The following is a 9,143-nucleotide window of genomic DNA, read 5'->3' as shown; positions in this document are numbered from 1 at the left end:
GCCTGGGCTGTACCTTAATTAAGGCCAAGGCCGCTTCCTTCCAACTCCTATGCCTTTGCTATCTTATCGTCGCTATAAGACTTATTTGTGTCGGTGCGACGTAAAGCCACTAGGAAAAAAAAAACCCCTGCAAAGCCAGCTGAAGAAAGGTTCCCAAATTCCAATTTCTGTGACGCTAGTGTGTTTCCAACCAGTTATACTGATGTCAGTTTCTTTCTCCAGGATGTCCACTGCTGGTTCGCTGAATTCATTCTAGGTGGAAAAAATATTTCATTCTAAATTCTTCAAGTGATTTTTTAACAAGCATGGAATTCCTTTTTTTTAGATGATGTTAATCTGAAAATATATACTCTCTGAAAGAAGCATTTGACTCAGACATTTTTGCGCTATATGTTGCATACCACCAGAATTTTGCACTTTTAACCGTTGTATTTCTCCCCCACCCGTGTAGTCACCAAGCGCTTTTTTTTATTTGTCAGTAACTCTCAGGACACCGATGAATAGGAGGGTATTTTTCACCCTGGGGCTCCCATCTGTTCGATGCCATTAAAAAAAAAAGTCCGCAACCATTTTCGAATTAGACCAGCGGAGCATCATGTCAGGACGAAGAAAGGGAGGAAAAGTGAAGGGCAAGTCCAAGAATCGCTCCAGCCGTGCAGGCCTGCAGTTCCCTGTTGGCCGTATCCACCGTCTCCTCCGCAAGAGAAACTACGCTGAGCGAATGAGTGCTGGGGCTCCAGTGTATACCTGGCTGTAGTCGTGGAATACCTGGCAGCTGAAGTTCTTGAGTTGGCGGGCAATGCAGCCCGTGACAACAAGACCAACATCATCCCTCGTCACTTGCAGTTGGCCACCCGTAACGACGAGGAGTTGAACAAGTTGCCGTCCGGAATGACCAATGCCCAGGGTGGTGTTCTGTCCAACATCCAGGCAGTGCTCCTGCCTCAGAAGACCGAGAAGAAGGCTTTGGCTCCCTGGAAAAGAAAATAAATAAAATAAACGGCCCTTTTCAGGGCCACCAACTCCTTAAGACAAGAGCTGTTTGTCTTTTATGCTGCTATAGCTATCTTAGCAGAAGTATGGAAACATCTTTAAATAATAGAGCAGTTCATACAATTCTCTGATAATAATAATAATAATAATAATAATAATAATAATAATAATAATAATAATAATAATAATAAGAGACACTGTAAATATGAGGGTTTCTGTAACATTAGCCAGGATAGTGGTGGTGGTGATTACTGTTTGAAGAGGAAGTACGACTAGGCAACCATCCTCTATAACACTAATCTGAGAGAAAAATGGAAGGGATCCGACACTTCGAAAAATGAAGATATCGACCAAAGAAAGACAAGGGCCAAGAGGGCGTGAAAATGAAGGACTCCCTAGGCCTCGAGTGCTCTAATACCGTCGGGATGGGAAAAGAACAAGAGTTGACCAAGGGAGGTCGAATACTATATATGAAAGTGAAGAGCCTGGCACAAGTAAGTGGAAGTAATGCCAGGACTCAGCTAAGGGCCCCGTGGTCGCCAACCCACGCTCCAAAGTTCAGATCCCCTGGGGCCCCTTTTAGTCGCTTCTTACGACAGGCAGGGGATACCGTGGGTGTGATTCTACCGCCCCCATCCACAGGGGAGGAGAAAGCAAGTTATTTACAGTATTTATTTATTTATTTATTTATTTATTTATTTATTTATTTATTTATTTATTTATTTATTTATTTATTAAGTGGAAAAGGAGTAATGCAGCTCCAGGCCGCAATTAATTTTTAATTTTCAGAAGGGAAGGAAGAAGGAAGCCTTCGTCAAATACGTAATTAAAATTAAAATTATGTCCTTTTTGCCAGCTTTTAGGTCCTCTTTTTGATATTTTTAGGTCTTTTTTTAGGGAATTTATAGGTGTTCAACTTCCGAGCCTAGTAATTACTGCATAAAAATACAGGGTCTACTTATTATATTCTCGACACATTTCACCTCCATTTTCGGACCTGAACCACCAGCGCTAGTCATGATGGCTAAAGACAGATATAGCACTCCCATTCGTCGGTGCTATCCCCGGATCTCAAGAGAGGAAACAATAGGTGACACGATTAGTACGTTTACATGCAGGATTCAGATCGATCTGAGTACACTTCCCGTATTGAAAACGCCATGTAAACGGGGACTCAGTTCAAATTGAGTTCCATGTAAACGCGGATCGTATTGAAAACGACTGCGCACACACTCCATGTTTGTTCTGACGAAATCATCATCAAAGTTCTGTCGAAATAACAAATATAATAAGCTAGTAAATATATTTACCTGTATAAATGATCAGCAACTGCAATCATATAATAAGACGGCCAGCCCTTGCGATTAACAAAATCACGATAACCTTCTTTGCGGGGTAAAATTGGAACGTGCGTTCCATCTATTGGACCTGTTACGTTTGGAATACCACACTGCTTTCAAAACTGAAAGTTATCTCCTGGGCTTCTACTGCATTTGGCGTTTTTAAATTCTAAGAGGTGATATCAATTTTACTACAATTCTGGATCGTTCGTATACGTCGATGTTGCCTGGCGGATTCAATACAATACGCAAATAGCCAACTACATGTAAACGGGGATCGTATTCAATACGGTAAGTGTGCTCAAATCGATCTCAATCCCCATGTAAACGTACTGGATGAAGTGCAGTGTCACAGAAGAAAGTCTTGTCTACAGCGAAATAAGCGTCATACATACATACGTACGTATATTTCTCTAAGAGTAATGGAATATATTAATGGTGCACTGCAAATGCAAACTCGTGTCCTCATAACGAGGTGGTGCAGCTCTTTTCAGGCACACCCCCATTTCAGATGAGCTGCATGTACCATTTCAACCACATACCAGCCCTCCTGCAATTTTTGAATATCCGGCAGTGCCGGGAATCGAACCCGGGCCCCCGAGGACGGCAGTTAATAACACTGACCGTTACGCTACGGAGGCGGACGATCCTGCACTAATTTAACTAATGATTTACGTGAAACCAATTATTATCCTGCATTTACGACAAAAATAATGATAAAATTCGATGGATAAGATTCGTTCACATAACCCAGTTGCCGAATTCGTGCGTTTGATTTTACCAGAGCAGGTACAAGTTGCCGAGTTCGTCCAAGCTCTGAGAAGTACACTCTATTGTTGTTCGGAGAATATAATCGGCATTTAATTCACACGTGAGCAAGGAAATTTTCAACATAAAGGAAAGTCTTCTTCTAATAGGCCATGGAGGTCCTGGGAAGTGTAGAAGATAAAGGCTTCTACTATTTTTAAACTCGGTATTAACGGGAACGAGTAGTCAGCTCTATAACTGGCCGCCTTTCTCTTCCGGAATTAACCTGGAACTCATTGTGTTGTAGGCTGAGTGAACCACAGGACCCTATACCTCTCCAGAAGTCGAAACTTCGTGTCAAAATTTCCTATTTCCTGACGGGAAATCGAACCGAGCACACTTGTACAGCCTCGTCTATGCATTTGTTGTTTTCAGGGTATGCAGAGAGGGATAACTGTTCCCCTTCTGCCCTCTCCAAGTACACGTACTTCTGGTTGAACAACTATGCTTTAGAGGAAGTAGTATTGAACCATTCAACTTACCGTTCCATCGTTGGTCGCCTGCCTCGGTTGCTTCAGTAGAGCAATATCGAACTCTTAGATCTTGGGGTCGTTGCGAGTTTTTTTCTGTCACTTCATCGACCAAACGATAGGGTTCAGAAGAGAGCCTAACTACTTTAAATGAAGAGCAAAAAGTATGCTTACTAAAATATTTATTCAAAGTAAATCACGATAAAAATATTTATTAAATTAGCCAGAAAAATCACTTTATACTTTTACAACGTTTTAACGCAGTCACAATACATGTGAGTTATATCTTTTTTATTATTGTTTAACATTATGTTTCAAAGAATGAAAATGAAGTGTAAAATTCGTGGACAGAAAAATCCAGACAACAAGAATAAAACCTGAGAATCGGGCACCATTGATCCAAACGATAACTAAGAGTTATCCACACGATCCGTGGAAAATCTGACCTTCAACAAGTAGACTTCCAGATTTAGATTTAATTAAGGCTATCCACCAGTCTACTATCCTATCGGATGTTGGAACATCCCCCGAATGGACCCTTAATCGAACCAAATCGACTAGCAGTTGCGGACGCGCTGCCGTCTGAGCCACGGAGGCTCACCCGTTTCTTAAAATAAAGCGTGAAATCGAAATTAAACAACATGTCCAAATAGTTGAATCTATTCATCAATATAATCTCAACACATATAGTGAAGCTCGCTAAATAAAAACAAACTTAACTCGCGTTTGATTTTACGTAATATCATTGAAAACAGTAATCACTACCATCACGATATCCACGGCATAACTCAAGTGTGAGGCTCCAATTGACCTATTATCTCAGCGTTCCAAACATGTATCACCGTGAACTGTCCAGTGAAGTAACTTTTCGTCAATATACTCAAGCTAAATTACCATTCCAATAAAATTAATTTTTCACACCCGCAGTGTTTCTAGTCAGCGGTAATTTCATCTCGTAAAGATACAGAATAGAATACAATTTACAATAATCAAGTGTTACCTCGACCGTGTGTCAGAATGTACTTTGTTAGTGAGTTCGGCTATCACAAAAAGCACTTTGCTAGTACCCCATATAACCGTCACTTAGACTTAATTACCAAAACCTACGGTCTCACATAAAATAGTAATTATGGGAAAACATCAACTCGTACTTAAAATAGGCGTTACAACGCGCTCACTTGGCTTTGACCACCTTTAAATTTGTCAGCTGTTCCGGATTGCTTACAGAACCTCGTCATCTTACACAGCCTATCTCAGGAATATTACGTCTTAACATACACCCTGTCACAAAAATTCCTCTCCGTCGAAAAACAGAGCCTGTTATTCTCAGCCTCCTGTTCATTATACATCAGTCATAAAAACAGGCTTACTGTGCCTTTAACATCTACCTAACTATTCTCATAATATTTCATTTCCATTACAATCCATATCTTCTTGTTTGAAACTTTTTCAAATACAAGCAATCCCATGACCAAACAACTTTATAAGGATCTCACAATTAACTTTTTTAGATTTTCCTGACCTCAAGAGCAAAAGAGCATACCGTGATTTTTTGTATCACAAATACACGGTGTCACAAAATTTAAGTTTTCCAAAATAAATGCCAACTTTATCATACTTCACTGGATTTCGGTATAAATCGCAAATCTCGCTTGACATCACTGCTGAACACATAATTTATCGTCTCAAATTTATCCTGGCGTGAATATTATTATTATTATTATTATTATTATTATTATTATTATTATTATTATTATTATTATTATTGGATAACTTGATATTTGACTTCATGACGCGGAATAAAGGTGCCGGTTCTGCGCATCGTTCCTTACCGCTAGAAAAGCATAGCTCTATCCCCAGCTTATACTTAAAATTAAAGTTTAATTTAACATTCACACTTAAAAGAAATCGAAGGGGACTCTGTGGAGGGGGTTTAGAATAACATCCACGGTATCCCCTGCCTGTCGTAAAAGACGACTAAAAGGGGTCGCAAGGGCTCTTAATTTGGGATCGTTGGTTGACAACCACGGGGCCCTTAGCTGAGTCTTGACATTGCTTCCACTTGTGCCAATCTCCCCACTTTCCTATACGACCTTCCTTAGTCAACACTTGTTCTTTTCCGACCCCAAAGATATTAGGTATTCGAGACCTAGTGAGTCTTCCATTTTCATGCCCTTCGTGGCCCTTATCTTTCTTTCGCGATACCTTCATTTTTCAAAGTGTCGGATCTCTTCCGTATTTCCCTCTGATTAATGTTAACAGTTGATGGTTGCTCAGTTGTACGTCCTTTTAAAAGAATAATCACCAACACAAGTGCTATGGTAACGGCGGCAGGTTTTAAACGTAAAATACATACTGCGTTTTAGCTCTCGTATTGGTTTGGACAAATGTTCATGAATAATTCAGCTATCATGTAACCATTTTATTACATATTTTAAAAATATTTGTAAAAAGCATGATGTAGCAAAGCGACAAGATGGAGGAAAAACAGCTTCGCTGGTATGGTCACGTCAGAAGAAGAAATGAACACCATTCATTACAGAGAAGTCTCTTGCCATCGAAGAGCCAAAGAGAGGAACAGGGCGCCCTAAGCCAACATGGAAACGAATCGCTGAGGATGCTTTAAGGAGAAGTGAAGTGCTATTAGATCTGATACCAGAACGTCGGACATCTCTCCTAGTCACCTTGAGTGAGCTCGGGAGTGCCCGTTTTATGGTGCATATACGGCCAGGGAAGAAGATGTAGCAAAGTAATCTGCGACATGTCCATGAAGGCTCTTGGTGGGGTGGAAGGTAAAGGTTTGCGGTATCTTTATCCTCGGCTCTTGGTTGAATAGAGTGGTTTCGAATTTGCCCGCAGGAATTAATCTGGTACTCATTTTTTGGTGTAGGCTGAGCGAAACCCAGGGCCATGCGCACCTCCGAGGGGGGGGGGGGGAGGGTGCAAATCTTGTTTCTTTAATTTTTCGACTTCTGACGGGGATTCGAACCACGTCCTTCCGGGTGGACCGAGTTCGACATTACCGCTTCGGCCAGGCAGCCTCTAATAAAGCTGTAGGTTTAATTGATTTTAAAACAGTATTTTATTTTATGTACCAGAATACTCTGTCCCTTAGGGCAGTTTCAGTACTTGGGGGAGTATTGTAGGTAAATAAATAAAAGTACCGGTAATCTGTTTACAGGCCGTGAAGGACCTTGGAAGGGTGGAAAGTAAAGACATTCACTATCTATAATCTCCACATTTGGAGGGGTAGAGTGGTTCTGCCTTTGCCCCCAGGAATTAACCTATTACTCATTTCTGGTGTCGGCTGAGTGAACTCCAGGGCGCTGTACACCTCCTGGGGCAGTAGCGGTGATTGGGAATTAGAAGTGGTGGGGGCACGCAATTTTATAGATAACAAAAAGTACCCGGGTCTGAAGGCTGTGGAGGGGGGGGGGGAACTAGGGACGAGGACATCAACATTGAAAAATAATATAGCTACAAAATGGTGGGATTTTTTATGCTCCCTGAGCGAATTTCTTTTTTTTTTTTTTTTTTTTGCTAGTGACTTTACGTCGCACCGACACAAATAGGTCTTATGGCGACAACGGGATAGGAAAGGCCTAGGAGTGAGAAGGAAGCGGCAGTGGCCTTATAATGAAGGTAAGCCCCAGCATTTCCCTGGTGGGAAAATGGGAAACCACGGAAAACCATCTTCAGGGCTGCCGACAGTGGGATTCAAACCCGCTATCTCTCGGATGCAAGCTCACAGCCGCGCGCCTCTAACCGCGCGGGCAACTCGCCCGGTGAGCGAATTTCGATGGAGACGTAAGGGTCGAGTCTAACAACTTTAGTGCGGTAATAATAGTACTATACAATAAAACTTTCACTAAAGAAACAGTAATTACGCATGTATTACAATTAAATAGAAGTTCGGCGTGATTATACTATTAAAATGTCATTTAGCATTTGACTGCACACTAACAAAGTAACAGGCACTACACAGAACTGCACAGGCACATTTACTAAGTGAGACTGCCAGACTGACGAATGCGTGCAACATCATACCTATGTGTCCATGACCTTGGCAAAAATATACCCCTACCGGGCGAGTTGGCCGTGCGCGTAGAGGCGCGCGGCTGTGAGCTTGCATCCGGGAGATAGTAGGTTCGAATCCCACTGACGGCAGCCCTGAAAATGGTTTTCCGTGGTTTCCCATTTTCACACCAGGCAAATGCTGGGGCTGTACCTTAATTAAAGGCCACAGCCGCTTCCTTCCAACTCCTAGGCCTTTCCTATCCCATCGTCGCCATAAGACCCATCTGTGTCGGTGCGACGTAAAGCCCCTAGCAAAAAAAACCCTGATACCCTTCCTCACAGCACATGATATAAGCTGCTGCGCGAGTCTCCGCTATCTACTGTGACGCTGTACGAATCGGTTAGGTGCAACGAACGACATTTTTCGCGTATTTCCTGTAAGTACACTGACTTAGCAAATGTCATGGGATAGTCACCCAATAGCGTGCAACAAATCACGGCTCAATTCAACACAGCCCGTGCTAGACACGTCTTCCAATGGACAATCCTTAGGAACATGGGTTCTATGGGGTATGGGAACCGGCGCCTCCTCTGGCCCTGCGAACTGCAGTGAGACGCCGTGGAAGTGAGTCGACAAGTTCCTGGTAGTCCTCTGGACGCAGCTGACACCAAATCGTTTGGAGAGCGGCCGCCAATGCTGGTCTGTTCGTGGGTGCATGATCCATGACACGGAGCCTGCGTTCCAGGACATCCCAGATATGCTCGATAGGGTTCATATCGGGGCTCGTGGGTGGCCATGGCAGTCGTTGGACCTCGGCTGCATGTTTCTGGAACCATTCCCGGGCGATGTGGCGGCACGTTATCATCTTGAAACACCGCAGAACCGTCTGGGCGCTGGAAGGCCAAAAATGGGTGGAGATGGTCTCCGAGCAGCTCAACATACCGCGTACCATTCAAAGTCTCTTCCAGAACAATTAGGGGGCTCATTCCATACCAGGAAAATGCACTCCAGACCATAACAGAGATACCAGCGCCCTGAACCACACCTTCGAGGCAGGCGGGATCCATCGCTTCATGCGGTCTGCGCCATACACGGTGCCTCCCATCGGCATGGTGCAGTTGAAATCGTGATTCGTCCGACCATATCACGTTACGCCATTGTTCCAGTATCCATCCCTGGTGACTGGCGACAAATGCGCGTCGTTGTGCCCGATGACGTTGGGTTAACAGTGGCACCCGTATGTGGCGCCGACTCCCATACCCCATAGAACCCATGTTCCTACGGATTGTCCACTGGGAGACGTGTCTAGCACGGCCTGTGTTGAATTGAGCCGTGATTTGTTGCACGGTTGCCCGTCTGTCACTGTCTCAGATGTCGCCGGTCACGGTCATCGTGGGTGGCTGGACGGCCGGTCGTTCGTCTGTTGTGGACGGTGACACACCGTATTCAACCATTCACGATACACCCTGGACACGGTTGATCGCGTGAAGCCGAATTCCCGCACCACTTCCAAAA

General features: G+C 43.5%; 1 pseudogene; it reads left to right on the top strand.

Annotated features, from left to right (window-relative positions):
* Positions 1–595: 595 nt before the first annotated feature.
* LOC136875957 (histone H2A-like) lies at positions 596–990 on the top strand (annotated as a pseudogene).
* The last annotated feature ends 8,153 nt before the right edge of the window (positions 991–9,143 follow it).

Source organism: Anabrus simplex, chromosome 6 (genome assembly GCF_040414725.1).
Source record: "Anabrus simplex isolate iqAnaSimp1 chromosome 6, ASM4041472v1, whole genome shotgun sequence".
In the NCBI taxonomy this organism is placed as follows: Eukaryota; Metazoa; Arthropoda; class Insecta; order Orthoptera; family Tettigoniidae; genus Anabrus; species Anabrus simplex.
This window is presented reverse-complemented; position numbering and strand designations above follow the sequence as displayed.